This window comes from Nicotiana sylvestris, chromosome 7, assembly GCF_000393655.2.
Source record: "Nicotiana sylvestris chromosome 7, ASM39365v2, whole genome shotgun sequence".
Lineage (NCBI taxonomy): Eukaryota > Viridiplantae > Streptophyta > Magnoliopsida > Solanales > Solanaceae > Nicotiana > Nicotiana sylvestris.
Genome location: NC_091063.1, coordinates 70,752,742 through 70,761,406, shown reverse-complemented (window position 1 = coordinate 70,761,406; position 8,665 = coordinate 70,752,742).

Sequence of the window (8,665 nt, the reverse complement as noted above, 5' to 3'; positions counted from 1 at the left end):
TAAACTCTTTGGGTTCTAACACACGTTCGGTATTTCAAACTGTCATCCACTCACTAGAGTTTTCCTGGCTAAGTAAATCAAATTGTACCTCTACTAGCTCTGCGGAAAGTGCTTATTCGGTACCAACTCAAAACTTACTTATTATTCTTTTACTAACAACCTACTAGCATCATGTTTTCTTGCTCTACTTTGAATAACTAAAGTAAATCATAAGGTTACTCCTAACTTTCCTCATCATCTGACCGTATTCTTTTTCCACACACTATCATTCTTTTAGTATTATGTACATGGATCACACTTAGGGAAAGTTCAACTGTCCCAAACAAAATTGGAATATCTAATCCCAAACTTTCTATACAATACAAAATCATACCATACTATAAACATTCGGGATAATTACTTAGTCACATAACTTAAGGGGAATTGTCACATCCTTTATCTTACAATAATAGCTGCTTCTTATAGAAACTTACTAACGTGGTACTTTCTAGTTCTAATATGAATAAATCTAAACAACTTAAAATCGTTCCCTGAAATTCACTATTGGCCGCTCTTGGTTCTCATTGCATACATCATATCTTCTGGTCATTTGCATGAGTTGTACGAAATCATATCTTTGGTAGTAACAAATGTTTCTGACTCCTAGGTATTTTACCCTTAGACTCTTTTCTGTCCAAAACTATAGTGACCAATGTTAGGGTTTGACATCTGAACTATCATCATCCAACTTGTGGCTCCATTTCCAAGAATTAAAAAAAATTCTTCTAGGAGGTAAAACATATATGAATACACTATCATGCACAAACTTATCCTTCAAAGTATACCATCATCTGATAATTCACTTCCTGCGCCATCCGGTGAGTCTTGGTCTTAATTCATACCTAGAACATGCGAAGATTTCACTATGATCACTGTTACTTACTTTTTCTTTGATAACCCATATGATTCACTGTATACTCACAAGTCACCAGAAATTTTGATACACTGAAAATTGGATATTTGGTAAACATATAACTGAATACTATCGCACTGAATAACCATAAACTTGCTAACTGAAAGACTATATAACTGGTAACTGAGGTAAATTGATAACCATAAGACATGATAACTGCTTATGCACTTTCTGATAAGGTTATGCTCTAATCTGTACTACTATCCATTGCATCCCACTTTAAACATCATCTCAAGTCTCACATTTACCAACCTGTACTCCATAATTATACCCCAATGGGCAATTATCCTCTGTAGGACCTTAGGTTTCTTCTGCGCATCACTTGCGCATCCAATACATTTGTATTTCAATAGGAAGAGAATGTTAACTATTGCTCTAAGCTTCATGGCACGATCTAGAGTAGAAAGAACTGAGAAAATCCTGGATGTCTTGGTAGTTAACCATTTATATGAGTGGACGACACACACATATAAAGGAAACTCCACTGGACAAGGCTTCATAGACTATCTAAGACTCTTTAAACTAGTTCTCTGATACCAAGCTTTGTCATGCCCCGAACTTGGGTCTGGACGTAACATGGCACTCAGTGCCTAACTACATGTGACCGAGTGAACCAACTGGCTGGCTGAAACAACATGTGATATCATAACATACTGAATGCGGAAGATAAACTAACACATGCTAATATATTGAAAGTCTGGATGATATAAATCAAAGTGCGAAAATACTAAAACAAGTCTGAAACATATATATAGCCAACATTGCTTAACATGAAAGGCCTGAGACTCTGTCTAACTATTACTCTAGTCGATGAAGCCTCTAATGAAGTACTAAAAACACTGACTATCTGAAAATACTGAAAATTGTAAGGTAATGATAATGCCCCGAAAGAACTGGGGATCACCAAATAGCTGGTACGATAATCCTAGCGCTCTGAATCATCACTCTGTAAATCATTACCTGCATCATGAGATGCAGGCCTCGGACAAAAGGAACGTCAGTACATTTGAATTGCACTGGTATGTAAAGCAACTGAAAGAAAAAATTAAAAATGATGAAACTAAAACTAAGCCGATAACTGAGAATTGATAATTGATAATTGAAACGATAACTATTGAAACTGAAACTGAAATGATAATTGAACTAATAACTGATAACTAGTAACTAAACTGATAACTGATAACTCAAATGATAAAGGAAGTAAGGATATGAATACTCCCTCTTCTAAATGATGAACAACCTGTTTATCTGAATAAGCTACGGCCTCAGGTCTAATATATATGTGCACAAGCTACGGCCTCAGGACCAAGTATATGTATACATAACTACGACATCAGGCCCAAAATGCATAAAGCATAAACTACAGCCTTAGGCCCAAACATGCATAAAGCATAAAATACGTCCCCAGGCCCAAGTATGCATAAAGCATATAAACTACGGCCTCAGGCCCAAATACGGGTGTTCAACATTCAGGAACTGAGAATCAAACTGCAATACATGATAGTGAAATACTAAATCACATTGAGTTACATGATACCGGAATACTGGATCACACTGAGTTACATAATACTGGAATACTGAATAGGACTAGACTGAGACATATATTCTTGAACTGATATGAACACTGAAACTTCAATTGTTTAGGGATACTAAATAATCTATATTAAGACTCGGGGGTATCAAACCCAAGTCTATATTGAATACGCACTGAGTTCACAACGTTTAGAATGAAAGTGGTGAATGATTTATGAAGCTAGAGAATAGAAGTTCTACAACTATTTAAGGAACTAGGCTTAACTATATTTATGAGGCAATTGGTAACGTCGTAAAAGAAACGTAGTGTAGGGAGAATCATTAAAATTCCCAAACATAGAGAGTTAGCCTCACATACCTTAACTTCCTACTCTTGAGCGTAATACAACATTCGCCACCCCTTTTAACTTTAATCTATATCAATACAAGTCAAAGGGATTCCATATTAGCAATAATTCTCATGTTTTAGTCACTTAAACATTTTCTCAAGCACTTGGTGACATAAAGCTTCATAGTCCTTATTAATGGTGTTTCTACGCCAAACAAGTCATTCTCTTGATCCTAGATAAATTCTAAAATCTCAAATTTCCTATAATCAATGTCATTCTTCTTCACCCATAAGATACGCAACACCCTTGACTAATAATCAACAATCAACAACCTAAACTTATAACCATTCATGCTTTTCTATAAAACGCATCAACTCATATCTCATGAACTAGAGTTTATAATCTTTAATTCAATAATAGAATTAATTAGAGGTTGAAGACACTACCTTTTTGAAGTTCAATCCCCTTAAATTCGAGTTCTAGGGTTCCTTCTCCTAATAACGATGTCCCAATCGAATATCTAATGATATGGAAGGTTTACCCATGTTAATAAGATGTTAGAAAATCGAAATTAACTTATAATCACCATTAGAACTTACCTTAGGTGGTGGAGGGACCCTTGAGGAGTTACATTTTTTAGAGTTCCCCTTTCTAGAGCAAGTTTTTGTATTTTAGGAATGTGGGGGACGAAGTAGGGCTTTAAAATAAACCCCCATGAGCGCCCCCGCGCACCTGACCGCACAAAATGGTAGTAACACTGCCTCAGGAGCACGGCTGCGCTCCGGGCACACATATCGCATACTGTTTTGTAAAATGTGTATAACATTTTGCACAGAGATCCGTCCGGGCTCCATAATATCGTTGGAAAATATTTCAAAGACCTACAACTTTCATGCTCTGAGTGTTCCCAAATGCCTTACACATTTTCACTAAACCCTGATGGAAGACAGGCCTTCTACAAACTTAGTCGATTTTGTCAAATCTTATGCACCTCACTTTCCATCTTGATTTTGAAACAATTATTTTACCCATAATCATCCCGATGGGACTTTACATGTCCAAAATATAACCTTACAACTATTTTAACTCATTCATACCTAAGCCGAATTTACGGGGTGGTACAGTTGGTGTCGGATTTTATTAAGTTTGGCATGGTTAGACTCGTGAGTGAATGAGGTTTCGGGTTTGTGATTTTTGTCGGATTTCGAGATGTGGTTTCAGGGGCCAAGTTTGAGCCGATTTTGGATTTTGGTTATAATTTCATATTTTTCTTGTGGAATTAATTCTTTTAGCCTATATTGATGGTATTGTACTGCTTGTGGCTAGATTCAGGGCATTTGAAGGCCGATTCGCAAGGCAAAGACATATTGGAGTAGAGTTTTGCTCTGATTGAGGTAAGTAAAAGTTTTAAATGTGGTCCTAAGGGTATGAAACCTCGAAATATGCATTATATGATTGGTTTGGAGGTGACATACATGCTAGGTGACGGGTGTGTGGGCGTGCAATGTAGGAATTGGGACTTTGTCAATTCCATGGAACTACAAAGTTGAATAAATTGTTGTTAGCTATATGCTCTTCCTGTGTTATAGAATGTTGATTGTAAACCATGTTAGAAATCATGCTTAGACTATATGATGACACTGTTGGGACCTGTAGAGGTCGTGTACTTGTTGAATTATCTATTATTTGCTTTCTTGTACTTAGTCACGGTCTTACTTGTGTATCATGTCTCTGTCTCTTCTTGTTCCTTGTTGATACATGTTATTATCTATGTTGCGTTGATTTGTATGATTTCTGAGAGCCGAGAGACTAGAGAGGTTGGTGACTGAGTTAGGCCCTTAGTACCGATCTGTGAGCTATATGAGTATATATGGATCGAGTTGCACGCCGCAACAAGACCGAGGGCTATATGTATGTGGATCGGGTTGCATGTTGCAATGAGCTTTATGGCAATTTTTATATTATGGATCGGGCTGCATGCCGCAACGATATAGCGCTTGGGTTGAAGGAGCCCATCCGGAGTCTGTATAATCCTAGGGAGCACAGGTACCTATTGAGTGTGAGTGTTGAGGGCTGAGAGTCGAGTGATTGAGCTATTGAGAAAGGTTGAGTGACTGTTGCCCTAAGAGGTTGTACTTGCTTTCATTTGTTACTGCACTTAGCTGCTATATGTCACTGTTTTGAAATTTCTGGAAGATACTGTATCCGATTTTAATTGAAATTGGTAATGTATAAACTGATTTGACTTAAATTGCCGGATTTGAAAGCATGTCTACTCTCTTGTTGAGATTACTGAAAATGAACTATAACTGTGTAGCTCGTCACTATTTTTCATTTACGTATTTATTCTTGTTACTTATTGAGTTGGTTGTACTCATACTACACCCTACACTTTATGTGCAAATCCAAGTATTTTCGGACACGGTGGGTGTTGATCTTGAGCATGGTTGATCTTTAGAGAATTACGAGATAGCTGCCCGCCGTCTGCAGTCCTTGTTTCTCCCTCCCTATCTTTCTTTATTTTTACTTAGATATAGACTCTCATAGACACTTCTTTCTAGACTGGTTGTATAGATACTCATGAGCTCAGTGACATCCTAATTTGGGAGTTATGTTTCTGCACTTGTGTTTGGGTTTTTACCCCGTTTTTATGAAAATTCAAAATTTTTAATTTATTTTCTATTAAATGTTGGAAGTATTTTAGAAATGTCGACTTGTTTAGTACTACGATAGATGTCATCACGACGGGTTAAGATTTAGGTCGTGACACTTCTCATCATATAAGGTATTATTAGAGAGCACTTAAAATAAAAATGCTATCAATTTAAATAAAATCTACTTTCTTTTTATCTACATAGGCTCTTTCAACGAGAAGATGCGGCACTCCTCAAAAGCTTTTTATCTACATAGGTTTTTTATCTAAATAAAGGTGGGGCAAAGAGTGTTGATGTGGCAGTCCTAAAAAGTTGGGAATTTCATTTATCTTTTCCCATATTTTTTTTTGTATTTTTCTCATATTTTAGCCCTTTACCTCATTAGTTAACCATTTAGCCAAACGTTTTACTGAAACGTCACCCACTTGTTGAGTCACAATTAAGCAGCTTCTGAAAATTTTTCTCTACCTTTCCAATTATACGTTTGCTTTCCCTAAGAAAGCCAAAAAACCTTGACTTCCTCTTCCTCCCATTAATCTTTTTAATTACGCTTCTTTTATTGTCTTCATTCTCACACGCAATTTCACATACATTAACATTTGTATCTTAAAAGATACATATGCTTCACATAGCATCCGTTGAAGAAGAATCGAAGAAACATAGCACAACAGGTGTTAGTAAATATTGTTGATGAATTAACTATAATGGAGTCCTTTATTTTTTGAATAATTCAATTCATGAGAGGATTTGCAGAAAAAATGAGAAATTGGAGCCTGGAGGCATGATGATGCACCTGGGAAGACCGGCAAGAAGAAAATTTTTGGTAAATAGTATTACGACTAACATTTTTTATTTTCTTCATGTTAAAAATCAGATATTATTGCTTATAGATAAATTTCGTGGTACTATAATTAACGTAAAAGAATTAAAGTACTCTTTTATGAGTATTCTCACATATTCTAATTATTATATTATCCCTCAAACATTTTCTTTTATTTCTATTTGGATTACTACAACTGAGCAATATAAATGTGATTATATGGAGTTGTCATGATTTACAATTTACATGGTAACATCATAAGTTTGAAGTGTTTCGTCAGATATTTTTTTAAGTCTGCACTAATTATGTGAAAGGATAAAATAATTTTGAAGTGCTATTGGAACAGAAAGAAAAAAGAACTCAAAAGAGTTCAATTATAACTTTTCCTCCATGCTGATATGTGAAACAAAAAAATATTATCTTGAAACAAAAGAAGCAAGTTTGAAAGTTTGATACAACCTAGGGAGAACTACATCCCGAAAGTTAATTTTGGGGTGTGGTTCTCCCTAAGTTGTATAAATGGTATCAGAGCCATCCACCAGCCTCTGTATCCATCGTGCCTTGGATGGTGATGCTGGTATTGCAGTGTTCGTCTGGGACAATAAATGTCTAGCGCACAGCCTGTAACGATCCGACCGATCGTTTTGAGGATTAGTATCCCGCTCAATGGCTTATGGTCTCAAGAAGCTTCGTATTATGTGCTACGACGTACGTGCATGGTCGAGTTTGACTTTCGGATGATTCGGGATCAATTTGGAAGAACAGTTGTTATTTTAGATGCTTAAGTGAAAAGAATTGATCGGAGTTTGGCTTTTGTGTAGACGAATCCGAAATGGCATTTTGATGGTTCCAATAGCTCTGTTTGGTGAATCTGGTCTTAGGAGCAGATCCAGATATTAATTTGAAGGTCCGTAGGTCGTTTCAACATGAATTGGCGAAAGTTGAAAAAATGGAAGATTTTGGAAAATTTGACCGGGCGTTGACCTTATTGATGTTGAGATTAGATCTCAGTTCCGGAAATTTGAATTGGTCCGTACTGTCATTTATGACTTGTATGCAAAATTTGAAGCCAATTGGAGTTGGTTTGATATGAATCGACATTAGTTTTGGACTTCGGAAGTTCATAAGTTTCTTAGGCTTTAATCGATGCACAATTCGTGATTCTATTATTGTTAGAGGCAATTTGAGGCTTTGAGAAAGTTCGTTTCATATTTTAGGACTTGTTAGTATACTTGGTTGGGGTTCCATGGTGCTCGGGTGAGTTTCAGATAGGTTTGGATTGCGTCGCGTTCTTATTTGATATTTCGGAGTTGTTTCTTTTGGCATAAAGGGTACCATATTGTGCAAATACCTTTTATTTGTGATTCTATTAAACCATCAAATCCTTATCGTAATTGCAGAACCATAGCAACAAGAATTGTCACATTCCGAGGTCATATGAGCGAGTTATGCACATTTCCATGTCGGGAAAGACTGTTGTGTTTTCTGGTATTTGAGAGACCAGAGGCAAATCGCAGGTGTCAAATGAGATGTACAAGTCTGTGGTATGAAATGTGATTTATAAGTTTAGGTGCGAAAGGCGATTTATAAATCTCAGGTATCAAATTCTACTTGCCTGGAGAGCTTTCTAAAAACGGGTGTTTCACCATTTTTAACATATTTTGAGTTGTAGATCTCGTATTTGAGCAATTTTGAGTGGTTCTTCACGTGTTCGATTGGGGTAAGTGTTCTATATCCAAACTTGATTGCATTTCATAATTTCATACTTATTTATATCATAAATTAGACAATCGAATGGAAGAAAATGAGAAATTTTGTAAAAATCTTTCAAAATGTAAAATGAGGATTTGAAGGGCAATTGGATGTCAAAAATTGATAATTTTGGTATGGTTGAACTCATATCGGAATGGGTTTTCGTATTTTTAAAATTTTGTTGGATTCCGAGGTGTGGGCTCGATCGTTGACTTTTTAGTTTTTGTTAAAGATTGAAGCTTTATTATCCGGAATTGTTTTCCTATGAGTTTTATTTATGATTTGAAGTTATTTTGGCTAGATTTGAGCCAACCGGGGGTTATTTCACTTGAGAAGGTCATTTTAGTGTAACAGTCTAGCTTCTTTGAGTTAATTACCTTGCCTAACTTTGTATTCGGAAAACTATCCATTTAGGATTTGAGTCATTTTAACTAATTATGTACTAATTATGTCATGTGAAGGCCATGTACGCGAGGTGCCGAGTACGTACTCGGGCTTATTTGTGAAAATTTGACCGTTTAGGGCGCTTAGGTTCTTATGTTCATTATATTTGAAGTTATTTTAGCATGTTAAATCCTCCATTTACTAAATTCACCCTTACGTGTCTTATTTGGAATTGACTGAT